At 37.0% G+C, this 21,863-nt stretch overlaps 1 protein-coding gene across 7 annotated transcripts in view; it reads left to right on the forward strand.

The window, feature by feature from the left end:
* ATRNL1 (attractin like 1) overlaps positions 1 to 21,863 on the forward strand; it is a 685,371-nt gene that overhangs the window by 339,744 nt on the left and 323,764 nt on the right. The gene's annotated exons all lie outside the window — the stretch shown is intronic.

Raw genomic sequence — 21,863 nt, forward strand, 5'->3', positions numbered from 1 at the left:
GTAATGAACAATTTCACATCTTTGATATGGTGAAAATCATGTGAAATTGTTCATTACAGATTAGTAAGTAAGTACAAGTAAGCCAGTGCTTACCTTGCTTACTGGGTAATCCATCCTAGCAGGGGTCGTAAATTTGAAAAGAGCCTTTGATTCTGTAGGAAGATGCTATGAGGTTGGGAGACAGATGCCAGTTATACCTAGAAGCAGAGTCTTTGATGAGGTGAAAAAATGTGAAATTGGTCACTACAGATGATCTGTTAAGCAAGGTAAACACCATGCTTACCTTGCCTGTTGGATAATCTGCTCCAGCAGACTGTATTTTAGGAATACTTTAGGTGTTGTCTCATTATGTGGCCCTTTAATTTATAACTTTCACAGGTTTTTGTGAAATTTGTTTTAATTCAATGAGTGGCAAAATAACAGCCATCAAAATCTGTGTACAAAGTTATATGTAAATTCTAGACTGCAAAGAGTATTTCTAGAATGAAAACCAGGTCCGTGTTCTCTAGTTTCTCTACTCTCGTGTGGGAACTAGTTGGGAAAATCATTTAATCTCTAAGCGTTGTTTTCTCGTCCAAAATTGAGGAGGTTAGACAAGGTCCTTTCAATGTGAAAATACTACATTTGAACTATTTAAATTTTAGTAGCGACATTTTGGTTTCATTTATTTATAGCTTTAATTTAATTATCACGCTTAAGAAATACAATGGTCATTATCATTTTGAGTTAGTAGTCCTCACTGAAAGAGTAAAAAATTTGGTATTTGTATTTATTCATGTCTAGTTAATTTAACAGCAACATGGAATAAATGATTACCTGTTTTGGATATAATTTCATAATAAGGGCTCTGAAGGTCGTTTGAAATACTGCACTAATTAATGTTTTATTTCTAGCTTTCCTTAATTATTCTAGCCAGATGGTCGTTTATTTATTCCTAGAGGTTTCCAGCTGAGGTTGTTTGATTGTTGAAGAAAAATATGCGATGGCACCATAAGATAACTGTAATTGAATTGTTAGGTATGTTAGAGCATTTGAGCCTTCTGTCCCTGTTCTAACCACATCTGGGAAATAAGTTTGTTAACAAAGCACTTTGACACCTCATCTCATGCTTGAATGAGATTCTGAACTGTGTAGATGGAATTCAAATGGGAAAATGACCCTGCATTTTATTGTAGAAGGAGACACTTTGCAAATGTCTCTTTGTGCAAGATCTGTTTTCTGAATGGAAAAACAAAACAAAACTTTGAAGATAAGTACAAAATAAGTATACTTTTAAGGACATGGTCAGTTTTTCCAGAGTCCTCGTCACTTCAGGAATAAGCTGTTCCATTAAGGTCAAATTTAAAATTTGTGCAGATTAACCACCATTTAGGAGGCAGTTAAATGGAGTTTTTATGACATAGAACTTCAAAAGTCTAAATGAATTATCAGCTGAATAGATAGTTCAATAAAAGAAACAGACTTAAAGTGGAAGATAAAAGTGATAAAGTGACAGTAAATTAGAGAATAGAACTAAAAGCTCTATTGTTATGAAGAACAACAATAGACCTTCTGAATTATCTATGTTTCTTTAGAAAGTATCTCTCCTCCTTCCTTTTACTTATGAGTTTTAGAATTACTAAATAAATTAATAGTGTTTGAGCTGAAAGCTTCTATCAGCCAAGTTAGGTAGAGGGCCTTATTAACATGGCCGTTGGTAATTTAACACTGGACAGTTTTCTTCCACGTGAACGTGATTTCATTACTATAGTCCTTAACTGAACATGTGCAGAATAAATCAGCTCAATGACCTTCTTCCCAACATGGTCAAAGACTTTCAAACCTCAGTGTATGCAGAGCTGATGCAACGTGACGTTATTGTGCACACATCTTAGTAGTTCCGTCTATATGCTATTGTTCAGGTGTCATGGAGGCTTTGTCTTTGTTTCGTATATAAATATTTGGTCAGATCACTTTCTCATTTTATATATATATATATAATTGGTCAGATGATTGTTTTTCTTAAATTACTGCCTGAGTATAATGTACTTAATATTTATTATTCATGATTATTTTTGTTGTTAGTTGCCATCGAGTCGATTCTGATTCATGGCGACCTCATGTGCAGAGTAGAACTGCACTCCATAGAGTCCTCAAGTCTGTGACCTTTTGAAAGCAGATCACCAGCCCTGTCTTCCGTGGCACCTCTGGGTGGGTTCAAACTACCAACCTTTCAGCCAGTGGTGGAGTACTGAACTATTTGTGCTACCCAGGGACACCATTAATGATTATGTTGTTATTTGTTAGGTGTCAGGCAGTCAATTTTGACTCATAGTGACCCCACATGATAGAGTAGAACAGTCCTATTGGGTTTTCTAGGCTGTAATCTTTATGGGAGCAGATCACCAGGCCTTTCTCCCACAGAGCTGCTGGGTGGGTTTGGACCACCAACATTTTGGTTAGCAGCTGAATGCTTAACTGTCGCACCACCAGAGCTCCCCTTTAAGAATTATAGAGGTATCAAATCTGGGAGGTAATTTGATACTTAATGAAATGGTAAAGGGTGATAAGTATATGATTTCCAAGAGAATGTAAATACATGCAAACACATATATTGAACAGACTGAACAGGAAAATTGACCATGTGGATTTCAAAAGATTTTTTAGAAAACTACAGAAAAAAGTAGAACATAAAGGGATTAGTTCCGTTGTTTTGGCTTCTCCTTAAAAAAAATTACTTGTATCATTTTACTCTCTGTTGTCAATAAAAATTAAATGGCATATGTAAGTCAGTCATCTTACAAACACTGAATGCGCCTTCCTAAGAGAGAGAGCTTAATAGAATGTTCTGGGTTTTTTTTTTGTTTGTTTTTTGTTTTGTTTTTTCATTATCAACTTGTTCCCATTTCTGTTCTTTGGTTAGTTGATTATTCTCATCCGAATGATTTTTGTCTGCAGTAGGCTTTTTGAAGTAGTCACTGAAGTAAGTCTCCCGATTCACAGCCCTGAACATATTTAAACCTGAACTTGTGGACCTTGTGCTTTAAGAATATCAACATGTGCTTCGGTACGTGGACTTAGTTGTAGGCAGAATGAGAGTCATTTGGAATGCCCTCCTGACTTCCCCTTGGAAAAACATCTAACCACAAGCCCTTGCTTCAGCTATTGGCCCCCACCTAGTTTGTAAGGGAAACGCCCATGTTCCTAGAGCAGAAAGGCATGAATTCAAAGAAAGTGTGTGTTTGAAAAGATGCACAGGCATTCATGAAAATCATACAGATCATGAGAAATCAGAGATGGGGACCTTTACATAAACATCTTGGTAAGAATTATTAAAAGTGTTCTAGTTTGAATTCATAAGATAACCCAAAGGTACCTTTGGCCAATTTACTTTATTTATTGGAAGTTCTCTTATCATATATTAATGGTTGGTTAGTGGTGAATTTGTCACCCTTTATATGGCAACAGTATATAAATATTATATATGGAATTTATAATTGGTCAACCAAATGATACCAATAGGGAATATATGCGGGGATGAACTAGTCAGTTAACCACCATTGTGATCATGCAAACAATTAAGGTTTTCTTATTGAAAGAATTTATAAAACAGGTTACAGGAATTTATTTTTTCTATATACTCAGGGACCATATTGTTCACAATTTTGTTATAGATTTTAATAAATTTATACTACAAAGTAGATAATTGTTAGTTAATACTTATCATATACAGTTTGTTTTTCAAGCAATTTTGTGTATTTTCATAGCTTAAAGATGATTGTTAGCATTTCTCTCTCCAAAAGTATCTGCCAGAAATAATTGTTTTTTTTTCCCCTCTTTGAATAATATAATCTGAGGAAAGTTGGAGTTTTTCCTATTTTGTATTTTTCTTAATGTATATTTGTAATGCTAAAATCATTCATCATTCTCAATTACTAGAATATAATTCACTGAATAATGCAACATGAACTAAAAGCCAGATGCCAAGAAATAATAATAAGTCCTGAATACATTTGGTCCCCCTGGTGGCACAACCGTTAAGAGCTCTGCTGCTGACCAAAAGTTTGGCAGTTCAAATCCAGCAGCCACTCCTAGGGAACGCTGTGGGGAAGTTCTACTCTGTCCTATAGGGTTGCTGTGAGTTGGAATCGACTTGACAGCAACAGGTTTGATTTTGGTTTCTGTATCAATAACATACTGTTTTCCATTGAATTGTTTGTGAAATATACCTCACCAGAACAAATGAACCTGGACAAATGGCTTGTGGAATGAAAGACATTTTAGAGCATCAGAAAATGGAAAAATGTATATAACCGTTCCTATTAATTGATAGTAAAATGTTACTGATTTTTTTTTTTATGACCAAAACCTTAAAGAAGGAGTGTACTTGGTGTCTTGTACATTCTCAGAGCATCTGAACGAGAGCATAGCTTCTGGTGTATATTTCATTTTTATGATTCTCAGATCACATATAGAATAAATAAATGTTTGTAATGGTTAATTTGTTATAACTGACTATGCCGTTTGACTATGCCATTAGGTATCATTAAGTTAGATAAGAACAGCTTGCTGTTTATTTGAATTTTACTTGAATGAGGTAAAACAACCTTTTTTCTGAGCTTCTTGTATTTTCTAAATCATTGTCATATTTGAATTATTAGAAATTTATAGTGCACATAGATTTTCCTTCTAATTAATAAAAAGGAAAGTCTATTATTACCAATTTAAATATTGTAATTATGTAGTTTCTAATTAAAAGCTGGAAAAGAAGTTTTTAATTAGTCACCTTAAAAATAATAGTTATACTTGTTACTGCATAAAATAATCATAACACTAAAAGTGTAAACAAAATCAATAGGTATTCTAATAAATGCAAAAATGAAAAAATACATTTGGCTCATAAATAAAACCCTTCATATTTATGGCAGTAAATTTAAAAGCTTTCACATGTTTTTATTGAGCTATGTTATGTGTCTTTTCATAAATGTTATATTGGCTGTTTGTAAATATGCTTTTATGTATGTGGCTATGCACATGTAAGGCTCCGTCTAGAATTAGGCTATGCATGTGTAAATCTTCATCTAAAATTATAATAAGCATTCATTTTGTCCTTTAGTGCCCCCTGGTGGCTTCTGGTATCAAATCCAACTTCTTCTTGTTGTTACCCAAAAACCAAACCAAACCCAGTGCCGTCGAGTCGATTCCGACTCATAGCAACCCTATAGAACAGAGTAGAACTGCCCCATGGAGTTTCCAAGGAGCGCCTGGCGGATTCAAACTGCCGACCCTTTGGTTAGCAGCCGTAGCACTTAACCACTATGTCACCAGGGTTTCCGTTGTTCTTAAAAAAAAAATTGTGTTGTCAAATCAGTTCCGACTCATAGCTACCCTGTGTACACAGAACAAAACACTGCTGGGTACTGCGCCATCCTCACGATAGTTGCTATGCTTGAATCTATTGTTGGATCCACTGTGTCAATCCATCTTGTTGAGGGTGTTCCTCTTTTTCGATGACCCTCTACTTTTTCAAGCATGATGTCTTTCTGCAGGGACTGATTCCTCCTGATAGCGTATCCAAAGTATGTGAGATGAAGTCTCGCCGTCCTTGCTTCCAAGGAGCATTCTGGTTGTACTTCTTCCAAGGCAGATTTGTTCCTTCTTTTGGCTGTCCAAAGTGTATTTGTTATTTTTCACCAGCAGCACAGTACAAAGACATCAATTCTTCTTCGGTCTTCTTTATTCATCATCCAGCTTTCCGATGCATACGAGGCAATTGAAAATACATGACTTGGGTCAGGTGCACCTCAGTCTTCAAGGTAACCATCTTTGTTTTTTAACAAAGAGGGTCTTCCTATTTTTTTTTTTAATTAACTTTTATTAAGCTTCAAGTGAACGTTTACAAATCCAATCAGTCTGTCACATATAAGTTTACATACATCTTACTCCCTACTCCCACTTGCTCTCCCCTTCTTGAGTCAGCCCTTTCAGTCTCTCCTTTCGTGACAATTTTGTCAGCTTCCCTCTCTCTCTATCCTCCCATCCCCCCTCCAGACAAGAGTTGCCAACACACTCTCAAGTGTCCACCTGATTTAATTAGCTCACTCTTCATCAGCATCTCTCTCCCCCCACCCCGCTGACCAGTCCCTTTCATGTCTGATGAGTTGTCTTCGGGGATGGTTCCTGTCCTGTGCCAACAGAAGGTCTGGGGAGCATTGCCGCCGGGATTCCTCTAGTCTCAGTCAGACCATTAAGTATGGTCTTTTTATGAGAATTTGGGGTCTGCATCCCACTGATCTCCTGCTCCCTCAGGAGTTCTCTGTTGTGCTCCCTGTCAGGGCAGTCATCGATTGTGGCCGGGCACCAAGGGTCTTCCTATTTTTGCTGACTCTCTACTTTAACCAGGCATGATGTTATAACTAACATCATGGGACTGGTCCCTCCTGATTCCATGTCCAAAGTACATGAAACGAAGACTTGCCATCCTTGCTTCCAAGGAGCAGTCTTGCTGTACTTTTTCCCAGACAGATTTGTTCATTCTTCTGGCAGTCCAGGGTATATTCAGTATTCTTCACCAACATGTTAATTCAAATGCATCAGTTCTTTGGTCTTCCTTACTCATTGTCTGGCTTCCACATGTGTACGAGAAGATTGAAAATACCATGGCTTGAGTCAGGGGCGCCTTAGTCCTCAAGGTGACGTAAGTCATGGGATTGGTCATATGGTTATTGAAGTCTCTGTTTAGTTATTTCTCTCCTAGACTCCAAGCTCCTGTTTGCAAAGATTACATCTTATTTATCTTTATATCTCCGGAAAAAAGGAGTACGGTGCCTTGGCACACAGTAGACACTCAATAAATATTTGCTTCATTAGTGTTTATCAAATAAAATTATTTGTGAGGTCCACTTACAAATGCAATGTTTTTTTGTTTTTAATTGTGGTAAAAAATATAGGTACACATATATTTTGTATATGTATAAAATTTGTGTGTATATATATTTATTTATTTATACAAATTGCCCTTTCAGCATTCTTCACGTGTATAATTCAGTGACATTCATGATGTTGTTCAGACATTAACATGATCTGTTTCTAAATTTCCCATCACCCTTAACAGAAGCATTTTGTCTTCTAAATAGTGAGGCCTCATTCCCCCCTGCACCCCAATAAACTTTGGTTTCTGTACACTAGCCTATCCTAGATTACAAATGCCATCTTAAATGTGCATATGATTACATCTTTTTATATACACCATTTCTGGGTTTAGATAAAATATGAATACTAATATTAAATATGGTTATATCTAGCTTCTCTTGTGAGAAAGTGAAATAATCCACCATATTTGGCTCAGAAAATGTTTTATCCTCGGAAGTGAATACAATCCATTCTTGACATTTTATCAAAGCAGGGAACATTTCCCAGTTATTTGCATATGGGAGAGATTGTCACTGATGTGGTAGACAATGGGAATCTGTGGGTTTCTAATAAGACCGTTTCTCACTTCTATTCTCCTTTTTTCCTCGACTAGTTAAAAATATTACCTGGAAAACTAGTCATTTACTTATTTATAGTCACATTTTTCGTATTTGAGTGAAAATTTTAGTTCTTTTAAGTAAAGGACTGTGTTCTGTTTATACAGCTCCTAGCATGGTGCTTTACATGCAGTGGGCGTTCATGTTTAGCTGAGTGATAATTTCTAGATAGGATATAGAATAATTTTTGTTATTGCTGCAAACAAGATGTGGCAGATTTAAGATGGCCACAGATTCTTTGGTATTACTCACATAGACAAGATTTATGTCCCCTTCCATTGAATCAGGGTGCGTTCTGTGATGCTTTTGTCTAATACTGTACAGTGGAAGTGTCACTGTGCCAGTTTAAGAGACTTAAACGGTGCAGTCCTTAAGAGACAGGCAGCTTCCACTTCTTTTTCCTTAGAACAGTTGCTCTTAGAAGACTAGCTTGGGGGTAGACCAGCTTCCGTATGGGGAAGTCTGTCTTCCCTGAGACCGCCATGCTATGAGAAGCTCAAGGCATGTGGGCGGGAGGAGGGGTCATAAGCGCGATGATACCAGATATATGAGTAAAAAAGCCATCTTGGAAGTGGATTTTGCAGTCCCAGCCCCTCAGCTTTTACAAGATGAATCAGAGATGAACCACTTATCCAATTTCTTCCAAAATTCATGACTTACAAAATTGTAAACTAAGTATTTGTATAGTTTGTTAAGCAATAGATAACCAGAACAAAGATAGTTTTACACAAGAAATGGATCTTAACATCACATAGTCTCTATTCATAAATAAGAAATATAAAAATATAGTATTTTAAGGCTATTATTTTGTTAAAAACTGTTAAAGAATGTTGAAAATATTTTTATGATACAGCTTGAAGAAGAATGGATATTGAATTATATCTGTAGTATCATTGGCAATAGACACAAATTGCCAGAAAGTTTCTTTTCAAATTTCTTATCAGTTAATAAATTCTTAAAATTATGTTTTCTTCAATGAAAGTGACAGAGTTTGAGAGGGCTCTAAGCAATACAAATTTTATGGATGAAGTACAATTTAAGATGACTATCCCATTCCATCTTGGAAGAAATAACAACCAGAATGCTCCTTAGAAGCAAGGATGGCGAGACTACATCTCACATGCTTTAGATGTGTTATCAGGAGGGATCACTCCTTGGAGAAGGACATCATGTTTGGTGAAGCAGAGGGTCGGTGAAAAAGAGGAAGGCCCTCAATCAAGTGGATTGACACAGTGGCTGCAACAGTGGGCTCAAGCATAGCAACAATTGTGAGGATGGCACAAGACCGGGCAGTGTTTCATTCTGTTGTGCATAGTGTCGCTGAGTCCAAACTGACTCGACAGCACCTAACAACAACAACATCCCATTCAATGACAACTATCTCTTCTGAGTTTTGTAAATACTTTCTTTGATTTGCATGTTATTTTTATGCTTTATTTTACACCTTTGGGCTGGCCCAACACACTTACGTGCAGCAAGAGAAGGGGAACAATTAAGGCAGCAAGCTGCTGCAAGTTACTAGTAGCTCAAATGAACGTGAGGTCTTTACATATATTAATACTTAAAATTTAAGATGATAAGGCAATGGGAATTAATGAAAACTCAGTTTATTTACCTTGACAATGACCATGTCAGTACTTCATCTTGTGGTTTTATCCTTTGTTGCAAAAATTCCTCCTTAGACTATCCATTAAGTGGGAAGATAAGCCTGACCATACACACCAGTTACTTAAATACTCTTTATTTGCACATGGATTTTCTCATTATGATGTTATTAGCATAAGTCAGGGACTCTGTGACCAGGGAAACTGGGAGTAGTGACTTTTCTGCTGTTTGGTGTTAGCCAGGCCTTCTGCTGTGCTTGATCTCCAACAGTGTTCTTGGCTCACAACACTTTTGTGCTTCCAAGAATTTAAACCAGTGATCCTCAACTCCATGCCATTATAGCAAATGCTTTGTGTTTCCCCCTCTTTATCACCATGAAAGAAAATTTATCACTGGTATAACTCAATTATGCACATAATTAAAAAACATATGAAATGCTGGAAAAATGATGTGAGGGCAAAATCTGACCTGCTCTAGCTTCACAATGGGCAAGAGAATCAGCAGCCCAAGGCTGATTCCTCTGAGGCGGAAGTCAGACATGCCTCCTCTCTCTGCCATCCTTACCAATTCTGACAGCAACCGTCCCTCCCACGGCATTCTCTACTTCTCTGCTGGGTTTGGTAATTCATTGCAATGGCCACACAGAACTCACAGACCACACTCACAATTATGGGGTTTATTAGGGAAGTAGCATTACAATTCAGGCTCGGAAACACTGAGGATACAGTTCTTCCATCAGGATAGTCTCCTCCTAGCTATGCTTGCAGGTACACCTCTCTCTGGCCCTAGGCCTCTGCCCTGCTCAGGCAAGCGTTACAGAACTCTTTTAGCCTTTTTCCATAAGTCCCCAGAGTCACCCCAGGCACTCAGCTTTCTCATTCCATGGGCAGGGAAGCCCCTACATGGTATCCTGCCAGTCTCTCTTGCCATTGCTTCTCTCTGTATTCAGAGTAACAGCTCAGTCTCTGTCTCCTGGTTCCAGGAGCTTCTCAGCACAGGGATCCTGAGCCCAAAGGATGAGCTCTCTGCTCCTGGCTGTTCTTCCTTGGTCGTGGTGGGATCCTCTCTTTCCCACCTCTGGGGTGGCTCATTTCAAGCCCAGTGGGATGGCAAAACTGACCAACCCCTTTGATGGGCCACAATTACCCTATTGGAACAGCCACGTCCAGTTACCTGAGTGGGAGTTACAAGACCATAGTGAGAAAGGCCACACAAAAGCAATCCATCGCACCATAAATGCCCTAATGTAAAAGAGATATAAAAGGGAAGTAGTTTATAATAAATCAATGTGTATTTCAATATCTAAATGCTTGTATATGGCAGTGCTATAAGACATAATACTTCCTCAGTATTAGATGCTTGTGTCTATTCATGGAATTACCACAAGTATGACAGCTACAGATGCTGATAGAGAGGTTTGCTGTATTGGTGACTCATCTACCAGGAGCAGCATTGCAGTGCAGTGACGGGATTTTTCTCAAAGGGTAAATGACTCATGGTACAGTTAGGAACAAAGCAAAGGGCAGCTACAGATGCTGATAGAGAGGTTTGCTGTATTGGTGACTCATCTACCAGGAGCAGCATTGCAGTGCAGTGACGGGATTTTCTCAAAGGGTAAATGACTCATGGTACAGTTAGGAACAAAGCAAAGGGCAGTCTTCTCTTATAATATATGATTGTTGGGTTTCTGAAAAATTCAGTGTTAATTATAGCTGCGCAAAGCGTAATTGCTGCATATATAAAAATACAGCTAGGTGTTAGGCTTAGATATCATAAACAAGCAATGTTTGGTAAGACACTTGAATATCATGCAGGAATCCAGACTGTTCATGGTTGAGGAAGTGTCTTGTGCTTTGTAGGACTCTTTAGACTCCCAGTTCCTGTCCAGTCCAGTCCAGCAGTTTCCCCCACTCATTGTGACAACTCCTATATCCACAGAAACTTTTATAACACCCCACTACCTATAGAATGGCACAATTAAGATCCTCTGCTTTAAACACTCTTTTCTTCTTCAATGTCTCTGTTTCTCCCCCAGTATCTTACTGACAGCATATTTCCTGAATTTCCTGGGATAGCACATATAATTTCCACTAACTCAATAAACACAAAATATTACCAAACTTCTGTAATGACATAATTATAACTTTCCTTTTATGAAATCTCTTACCGAATATATTCTATATACATAAATCTTGATATACAAATTCCATGTTCTTACTACTGAATCTTTTAACTAGTATTATTCATTGTGTTATATACATCCCAGTTTAAACTCTTAGTAATTGTTTTTCCTTTCATGTGTATATGTAAGTCCACTCATTTGTATTATAAGCCCTATAAAAGCAAGTGCAATTTTTTCTTTTTAGGGGTCTCTTTTTTTTTTTTTTTTACCCAGAATGGAGCCCTGGCAGGGTAGTGGTTAAGAGCTATGGCTGCTAACTCAGAAGTTGGCAGTTCAAACCCACCACCCACTCCTTGGAAACCCTATGGGGCAGTTCCACTCTGTCTTACAGGGTCGCTATGAGTCAAAATTGACTGCATGGCAACAGGTTTTGTTTTTGTTTTTTTTCTTACCCAGAAGTCATATGCATATAGTAAGTACATGTTTGTTGGGTGGATACATGAAAAAAATACTGTTCTGTTAGCATCCTTCTTCTATATTAATTGTGATTCTTTGATGTTTCAACACTTTTTAAATGATACAAATAAGTTGAAAAACTTCTAAGCAGTTTGTTTCAAATTAATAGCATTGCCTGTTGAGGGAGAGAGTACTAAGGGGTATATTCTTCTCCCTACGTGGTTGGGAAGACAATAGTTCAGGTCACCAGCTAGGAGTATAAGGCGCATTCACTAGTGAGGTGAAGGTATTTATTTCCTCAACTTCTTCCCTGTGAGGTTACCTCAGACTGCCTGAGATAACCGTGGACCCTGCTCCAGGGTACTACACAACTCCATGTGGTTTCGCTACATCCTGCCCACTCCTTTGTAAATAATCTCTTCGTAAACCTTCCTCAAATCATTCTAATTTGATATTGTCATCTGTGTTCTGTTAGCACCCTAATTAATACACCTGCCAAGCACAGTTGATTTCTCCAAGGTGTTCCCATGACACTGTACACATAGCCTTTCTATTCATTTATTTATTACTTAATCCAGCATATATTAAGCACATAGTAAGTGTCAGGAACTCTCCTGGGCCCACATGAAAGATATATCCATTTAGGTTACTTCAAAGCTAGGTAAGCATTACATGCGCTGAAATAAACCAAGCCAACCAAACCCATTGCTGTCGAGTTGATTGCAACTCATAGCAACCCTGTAGGACAGAGTAGAACTGCCCCATAGAGTTTCCAAGGAGCACCTGGTAGATTTGAACTGCTAACCTTTTGATTAGCAGCCATAGCTCTTAACCACCACACCAACCAGGGTTTCCATGCTCTGAAATAGGTAGTTATTATTTAATGTAATAAATCTTGTACATAGAAAACTTCAGAGTGCTATGGAAGCTCAAAAGAAAGGCTCCTAACTTACATGTAAGCACTAGGGAAGTTGTCTTGAAGACTGAGACCAGAAAGATGAGTAAGAATTAGTCCTGCACAGGAGGCTAAAGGTGAGAAGAAAGTGTTCCAGGCCAAGAAAAGCATACTTACAAAACCAAGAAATGAAGACATGCCATATTTGAGTTAAAAAAAAAAAAATGAGTTTTTAGAATGAGTGAAGGTGTGATAAGAGATGAGTCTGGAGAATAAACATGGTCTGATTTTAAAGGATATTACAGGCCACGTTAAGGAGTTTGCACTTTATTCTAATGGGGATCCACTAAAGGAAGGGGAGTAAAATGAACAGGTCTTAACTTTGGAAATATCACTCGGATTAGATTGTAGAGAATGGGTAAGAGGAGAACAAGATGGAGGCAGGTAGACCAGATATAGGGCTATGATGGTTGGCTGGACCACGGTATATGTAGTGGGGAAGGAGAGAAGTGAGTGATCAGATTTCAGAGGGATTTTACAGGCAGAACCTACATGACCTGGTGGTTTATTGGAAGTTGAGGAGTATGAGCCCCCAGTCACCACAGAGTATGAGGGGATTCAAGGTTAAACCTCCACATTAATGGCCAGGTAAACCAATTGGCTGGAAATGTCATTCAATGAGATAGAGAAGGTGGGATGTGAGCAGGTTTTAGAGGAAAAAAATCACTAATTCAGCATTAGGTGTGGTGAATCTAAGTGGAGCTATCTAATAGTCATGTAGCTATATGGGCCTGAATTTTATGAGAGAAGTGAGGACTGGTGGTATGGTTTTAAAAGTCCTCAACATAAGATGATCATTGAAGCAAAGGAAGTGAAGATGGTGCCGGCAGGAAGGTAAATGAGGAGAATATAATTGTGTGACCTGCTAAGAAAAGGACATTTAAAGAAGATGGCAAATAATATTAAGTAATCAGAAATGCTCAGAGAAAGAATCAAATCAGCAAAGAAATTTCCTTGGACAAAGGCAGTTTCCCTGGAGAGTTGGGGATGGAGCCAGATTAGAAAAGTAAGAGATAAGAAAGTAAGGAGAGTGAGTATAGGCAATTCATTCAAGAATTTTGTCTCTGAAAGTGAGTTGTACTTTTGGTGGATATAGTGGTGGCACAAGGACATGGATTGTATTATATACACATGTATGTTCATATATGTGTATGTATGTATGCATGTACATATGTTAACAAGGGATCCTTCAGGAGGTTTAAATGCTGATGGAAATAGACAGTGGGAAGTGGATTGGAGTTACAGGAAAAGGAGAATCATAGATTTAGTTTCCCCGGGAGGTAGAAGTAGGAGAGGAACAGTGTTGTTATTATCAATTTATATGTTTTTTTCCTACTAGCTTGAGCCCTAAAGAGGCAGAGGCTATAAAGGTCTCCGTATCCTCAGTACCTAGGACATTAACTGGAGAATAATAGGGTGTTCTACATTTTAATTGAAGGAAAGAAGAAACAGTAACCTGATAAAAGCATTTACCTCAGAAATCTTCCAAGATCCTAGGCCAATATTTTCATTATATCCCACCTTCAAAAACTGTTGAACAGTGTTCTTTATATATATATATACATTTATAGAAGTGTTTTTTAATTACCCATTTCAGACATTAAATAACATGTAATTCTGAGTTAGTTTTAGTGTGTAATTTCAGTGCTCGTCTGATATGCACTAAGTGAAAAAAGAGTGTCTGATAAATGTGAGAAGTGAGTAGACTAAAAGACTACTAGGGTTCAATTTAATAAAATACAAGTTGAAGAACCCACATTATTTCTGTGATAGTAGTGTGAGATGTGACAAAGACTCCCTCGATATATAGGCTCCAGTAAGGTGATTATTTGTAGACAGCTTTTGGTTTCTTGACTCTGCATCTCACCTGTTCTTTTTTATTGATTGCTCCTATTTCAAGAGCCTCAAGTCTCTTAACATTAGATTAGACTGTATACCAGCCACATGGTTTTCTGTCACAATAAAATTTCAAATTTAGTGAACGATCAGAAGTAATCTAGATTCTATAATAAAAAATCATGATAAGTGCTGTGGAGATTGGTTATGAGGACTCGATTAAAATTAAATTTCACCTAATTATGTTGTTGTTGGTGGGAGTTTGTTTTGGTGGGAGTGTGATGTGTACTCTTTGATCAGTGGCATGAAGCCTACTTGTCATACTTCCTTTCTGAAGATTTTCAAGTAAGCATATTCTCTTAAAAATATTTTATATTTTGAAGACTTTTTTGTGAAACACTTACTTGGGAATACCATCCCATTTATGAATTTAGATGCCACCCCTCATAACAGAGTTTCAAAATATATCAAAATGGTTATTTTAAAAGGATAGAAGACAAATTCCAACCACCTGATCCTTCCAAAGACAGAAGTATTAACTTGATGGCAAATTGATTTTTATGTATCTTTAAAATCTTTTTATTAATTTTACCATTGATCTTATACAAACTGTAAAATTTATATATTCCCAGCATTAAGGGAAAAAGAAAATAGTGGACATATCTTTGACATCTGCTGATGAAAATTAGATTGATCTGAGTTAACATTTAAAATAAATAATGTTAAATATGAAAACTGCTAAAAGTGAAGAAATACATTCTGTTATCTCTTCTGAAATTGATTTCAGTTTTAATTCTAATATAAATTAAAGTTTAGTGTATTTTTTAAACTGGTTGCCTCTGTTGCATGGTACTGTGTGCTTTGCATATATTATTTCATTTAATCTACACAAGAACCCTATGCAGTAGTAGTATTTCCATTTTACCAATGAGTAAATTGAGGTTCAGAGAGTTTAGGTTACTTGGCTGTGGTCACAAACTGGTAACTAGACAAAACAAGGAATCCAAGCTGTGCTTGTTTCACTTGGAAGCTCGCTTTCTTAATCCCAATGGTGTGCTGACACACTGTCTCACACTCTGTCTGTGTAGAGAGTAGGTAGATAGCTAGATAGACAGGCAGATAGGAGTTTTCTGGCTCTGAAGTACTTTTAGCACAGGTGACACCATGAATTTGTATGTTCTGTGGCTGTTGTATATTACTGTGATGTGGCCAAGGGAGTTTATTTGGAATCCTGGCCTCCGCTTAGGTCCGCGGATAAATCTCACTGCTTGGTCCATACCATTTCCCACAGCCCTGGCTTTACTTGCATTTCTTTTCTGCAGGATCTGCCCCACCATATTCCCTTCTAAAGCCAGCCTTCCTGCCATAGCATCCTTCCCTGGTACCTGTTCTCACTGAACCTACCTCCCTGAACTCTACCAACGTTCTCCAAGTGAAGAGATAATTATATACTTGCCAGCTTCTCTGGCTCGCTGCCCCAGCCCTGCTGACTCCCCGTACTAATCTGTAGGAAGCCGAACCGTCAGTATTAGGCTGTGGTCGCCATGGCAGAGTCAAGTATTGTGAGCTTGTGTTTTAGTAGCGAGAACTGCTTCACCATGGCAAAGGCATGGCAAAAAAAGGACATTGAACCTTCATACCTTTTTAAGTGCCAAATGTCCTTTTTCTTGTACTATTAAATATCAGCGATTATAGTTTATGAGGATAATATGTGGGATTTTTATAATTTCTAAGTTGCTATGAGTAAAAAAAAATTTTTTTATGAGTAATACATGATAGAAAAGAAAATATTTTTGTTCAAGATAGTGAGTCATTATTTTGCTTATTAAGTTTATATCCTGTCACCATGTATATCACTTTGAAACAATTTAGTGTTTTGCAGCAAAATAAAATTCAGACAGAAATGAGTTGCACATTTTTCAGGTTCCTCTGTTTTTATCATCAAGGTTTATAGTCACTTTTAATATATGAAAATTGTATGAATAATTTAATATAAAAGTCTGCTTTCTTCACATTTCAAGGTTTATTTTTTAGATGTAGGGAAAAAGTCATATTTTTTTTTCCTCCCTTCCCCTCCTAGAATTAGAAGCCCAGCTACTTGTAAACGTTTTCTTTTAATGCTTACTTCCTTATTTACTTAACTGTAATTTTATCCAGTGGCGAAGTCTACAAGATCAAGGTCACCTTGCCCTGTATCAAGCTATCGCACTCCTTAACTGTTTCTATATTTACAAATGTATGTCATTAGGTATTAAATTCTGAGTTTTTTGTTTATTTAATTTTAAAGCCACAGAAAAATTGGTTCAGTTTAGGAGCAATATCCCAGAAAAGTTAATACTTGGTCATTTGGCTACTGAATCTGAAGACCAGATGGGAGAACATCTAATGGTTTCTTATTAATTCAGAGACTGCAGCTATAGAGGCAATACGTTTTGTGGTGGCCAGCATTAAAAGTTATCAAGAGACTGGTGATATGAGGTGGGGGTTAGGGGGAAGAGGGATTGAGGCCCTATTCCTAATGGAAACATATTGTAGAACTGTGGGTTATTAAAGCTGTGAAGTTACTTAAAGCTTTTCTAGTATGAACTCTTCATTTTCCTGGAGGAAACTAAGGCACAGAAAAAGTAAATGACTTACCCAACATCACCCAGCCAGTTAATCATTAAGACTGGAACTCAATCTCATGATTCTGAGTCCAATATTCTTTTGACCTTTAAAAAAACATACAGACACACGTAGGTGTTTATATGCATCAACATCTGGGAAAAATATGCAAGAAACTGTTAACAGTGTTATCTTTGGAGGAAAAGACAGGTTCATTCTATACCTTATTTTTTTGAACTTTAAGTATATAAAAAAAGTTTATAATTTTAAGTGAATAAATAAAACTTTAGTATACATAACTACGATTTTTAGATTCAACATTTTAATTTCTCAGTTTAGAATTTGAATTGGGTACGGATCAAATTGTATTGCACTGTTTGGCTATTCTATGTTAGATAGGTTTCGGGAACTCATAAACAAACAGCATTGTTGTATATAGCAGTAATTTGTCTCATGGTGCAGTGCTGATGTGAAATCAGCAATGTTTTGTGAAAAATAATTATGCTTTGTGTATTATATATGGCCTATATATAATACCATTGTTAGAGCAATGGTTTTCAACAGGGGTGGAGGAAGGGGCTATGATTTTGACCCCTAGGGGACATTTCCTAATGTCAGGATACAGTTTTGGTTGTCACAACTTGGGAGATACTATTGGCACTAGGGAGTAGAGGCCAGGGATGCTGCTGAACATTCTACACTGAACAGGAGAGCTGCTACCCTCCCGCCTCAACAAAGTATCATCTGCCCCAAACGTCAACAGGACTGAGGTTGAGAAGCCTGGCTTTAAGAGTATGAACTACTTGATTGTATAATAGAGAGGCAGGAATCAGGAAATACCTAACCCAGTGCGAGGCATACCATAATCACTCAGGTACTCAAGAGATACTCCAAGTTAAAACAGCAGTGATCTCCACAACTGCCCAATATCTCTTTCTGTAACCTGAGAGTTTTAGACTGACAAAATAGTACCTCCCTTCAACTTATAATTAGAAAATGAAACTTAAAATGGTGAGTTGATGTCACAGAAAAAGTAGTAATATTAAAAATTTTAATAAACTTATATTACAATAACTTTAGATTTGCAGAAAAGTTGCAGAGATAGGACAGAGTCCCCATATAACCCTCACCCAGTTCTCATTGTTAGCATCTTACATTATCATGTTACATTTGTCAAAACTAAGAAACGGACATTGGCACATTACTATGAACTAAACTCTAGACTTTATTTGGATTTCAACAGCTTTGTCTTTAATGTCCACTTCCTGTTCCAGGATCTAACCTAGGATACCATACTGAATTTAGTTGTCATATCTCCCCAGTCTCCTCTGGTCTGTGAAAGTTCTCAGCCCTTGCTTGTTTTTCATGGCCTTGACAGTCTTGAGGAATACTGCCCAGGTATCCTGTAATATGTTCTTTAATCTATGTTTGTTTGATGTTTTCCTCATGATTACACTGCAGTTATGGGTTTTGGAAAGAATTCAACACAGATAAAGTGCCCTTCTCAACACATCATCTCAATTTTTAGCCACATGATGTCACTGATGATGATAACCTTCATCACTTGGTCAAACTATTGTTTGCCAGGTTTTTCCACTGTAACGTTATACTTTTCCTCTTATTCTGGTCTTTGGAAGCAAGTCACTAAGTGTAGTCCATTCTGAAGAGAAGAGAAAGGGTAAAGCAGGAATTAAACCTACCTCTTGGACGGAAAAGTATCTACAATTATTATTTGTAATTCTTCTGAAAGGAAGATTTGTTTCTTTTCCATTTATTCAGTCATTAATTTATATCAATATGGGGAATCATGACTACTTTATACTTTGAGTTATAATCCAGTACTACATTTTTTTTTTTTAATTGTTCAAATTGTTCCGTCTTTCTCCATAGGAGCTCTTTACAATTGGCTCCTATCTCCCTTTGGCATATTCCCATACTTTTGTTTTTTGAGCACTTCCTTACCTTCTGCTACTATAAACAAATGCTTTAAATTCATCTCCTACTTTCCTTCCCTCAGTGCTAGAATCAGCCATTTCTTCAAATGTTCCTTTAATTGGAGAATGGTATTTAGAAATCAAGATCTGGGTGTGCCCCGTAACTATTTAAATTAAAATTAAATAAAATTAAAAACCTATTTCCTCAGTCACACATCTGTGCTGTACTGAACAGCACAGATTGAGAGCATTTCTATCATCACATAAAGTTCTGCTGGACAGCACTCATCTAGGTTGATCATCTACCTTACTCACAAGGCCTGTCTCTAGAGCTTTTTAACTATTTGCACCATTCACATCCTCTTTCAAAGGTCAAAAGTATTTACTAATCCTGAAGATATTTGAAGAATTTTGCCACAGTCTCTAAAGGAAAGTTGAATGCTCGAAAGTATTTTGAGGAATATCTCAAAAACATGTAGAGCTTAGGGACTGTAGATGATTACTTTTACTAGTACAACTCTTATCTGAATGTACACATTTTGGTAGGTGCTGAATATAGTCTATGTTCCCCTCCAGGCCCACTCTTCATCCCTTTAGCTAGGATAACAATGGACTCCTTTGCCCTCTTTCTTCTTGTAGGCTTAATGGAGTCCATGAGGTCAGCGTATTTAGTTTTCCAGTTCCCTCCTTGCAGAATGCTATAGATAACAGTCCCACAACCCAAGGCATATCAGCTATTGTAGCAATTTATGCTTTCTCATAAATCTGTGAGTTTTCTGGGTTCTCTTCAAGAAGTTTCTCTTTTCCATGTTGTATTGGCTGGGGCCACTCATGATTGCATTCAGCTAGGATGTCAGCTATAGTGGCTTGAATAACTGAAGGCTGGCTAGCTCTCTCTCTCTTGCAAGACAGTCTTTACATGGTGGCTCAAGGCTTCAAGTGGGCATGAGCAGAACTGTCTAGATCTCTTAAGGCCTAGGCCTGGAACCAGTACAGGATTACTTCCATGACATCCTATTGGTCAAAGCAAGCCATGAAGCCAGCCCAGTTTCAAGGGGCAGAGAGGAAACTCTTTATGGAAGAAGCAGCATGCACGTACTGAGATGGGCAGAATTGCTAGTAGCTCTATCCATCATCCTGTCAAGTGACCCTTTTACATATGACTATCTTTGCTTCTGGTTTCCTAATAACCACTTATTCTCCTTACTCCTTCAAGCCTAGGGGTGGTGTGGCTCACCAGTTTTACTAGGCCTAAGGTACTGAATTTCCTACACCTGAATTTTCTACACCTGTCCACCTCTTAGTCAGTAGTCCCTGTATTAAACTTTCTTGAAATTACCTGATTCGAGAGGTCTGTTTCAGCATGTTTTTAAAACTTTTAAAACTTAGTTATACTACTTTATACTACCATTTTATACCTGAGTTTGTATATAATGTTCAATCAGTAGTTTGTTTTCTAGCAATCATAAGGTGTTTAGATAATTCCTTTGCTCAGTTAGCTTTACATTGAATTTTTGTGAGTTGTTACATCAAGATATCATCATGTTTGGGAATGCATATTAGGTTTACCTAATATATCTGTATACCGTTTTCCACACTTTTCAAATCTCATTGTTTTGGTGACTTCTGCTACTTTCTGTGACAAGGCTGACGATTTCCAATTGTGTGTCTCAGGACTATGTTGAATTTCGATGTCAGTACATTAAAATGTCTTACTTTTTCTAGGGTTATATGAGTCTTTTACTTTTGTGTCTTAAGAAATTCACTGGGCATTTCACTCTAATCCTTCTAGATCATCTAAGTTCAATAGACTTTTGAAGGCATTTTTTCTTTTGTTTCTATTCTGATATATTTAATTGATTTCTGTTTGGACAATTGAGGTTTGAGTCAGATGATCATATGATCACTCAGTCTTTTAACAAGTCAGCATTTTCAAAACTGAATTTTGGTGTTTTCCCTCAGACATACTCATTTCTTGGTATTAATTTTTTTTTTAGGATTCATAGAGATAAATTTAAAAAAAAGAACAAAGCACTCTATTAAAAAAGGAAAAAGTCTATCCTCTAAATTTACATTAAAATGTATTTCTGAATGATTACCTTTTTTTATTTTTAAATCTCTGATGGTATACTATATTCCTTTAAAATTTATTTCTGTTTCTGATTAGAGGAGAAATAAAAATCTTAAAGTGGACCTCTACCCCAACACTGAAGGGACTATTTTTATTAAGCTATTTAACAGTATTTATGCTGTTGGAAGCCAAATTTTTGTTTTTCACTCTTATTTCTGATATAAAGTGATGTTGCCTGAAGGATATATAATGTTACAAATTGGTGTTAGCAAATGCAGCCCGTTCATATGATATACATGAGAATATGGAGTGTGTCTAGATGTAGAAGTACCAGATTTTTATATTGAGATCACATCACTGTGATATTTCATTGCAGCTGTAAAAAATTGGTGTGACTTACCATAAGGTAAATGCTAACTTTGCAGCATGTATCACTTTTGGTAACTGACATTCCGTGTTCAGGTTCATTGTGCTCCTGACATATTCCCATCATTTCCTTTCATGAGAGAATCTCTTCTTTGTGAACTGCAGTGACTTTTGTATTGACGTAAGACAAGTGCAGAAGCTTTCCAGCAAAGCATTCATTTGTAACAATAGGCCAGGGACATTCTGCCAAGCAATAAATCATCTATATATTCACTGAAGCACAAAAATATTTCAGTGATAAAGCAGGTAAAATTGATATTCTAGTAGGGAGATTTTGATTAAAAACTCTTATCTGCAACTGTGGTAAAATTTCAGGTATTTAATTCCCATATATAACTATGTTTTT

This window comes from Elephas maximus, chromosome 16 (assembly GCF_024166365.1).
Source record: "Elephas maximus indicus isolate mEleMax1 chromosome 16, mEleMax1 primary haplotype, whole genome shotgun sequence".
In the NCBI taxonomy this organism is placed as follows: Eukaryota; Metazoa; Chordata; class Mammalia; order Proboscidea; family Elephantidae; genus Elephas; species Elephas maximus.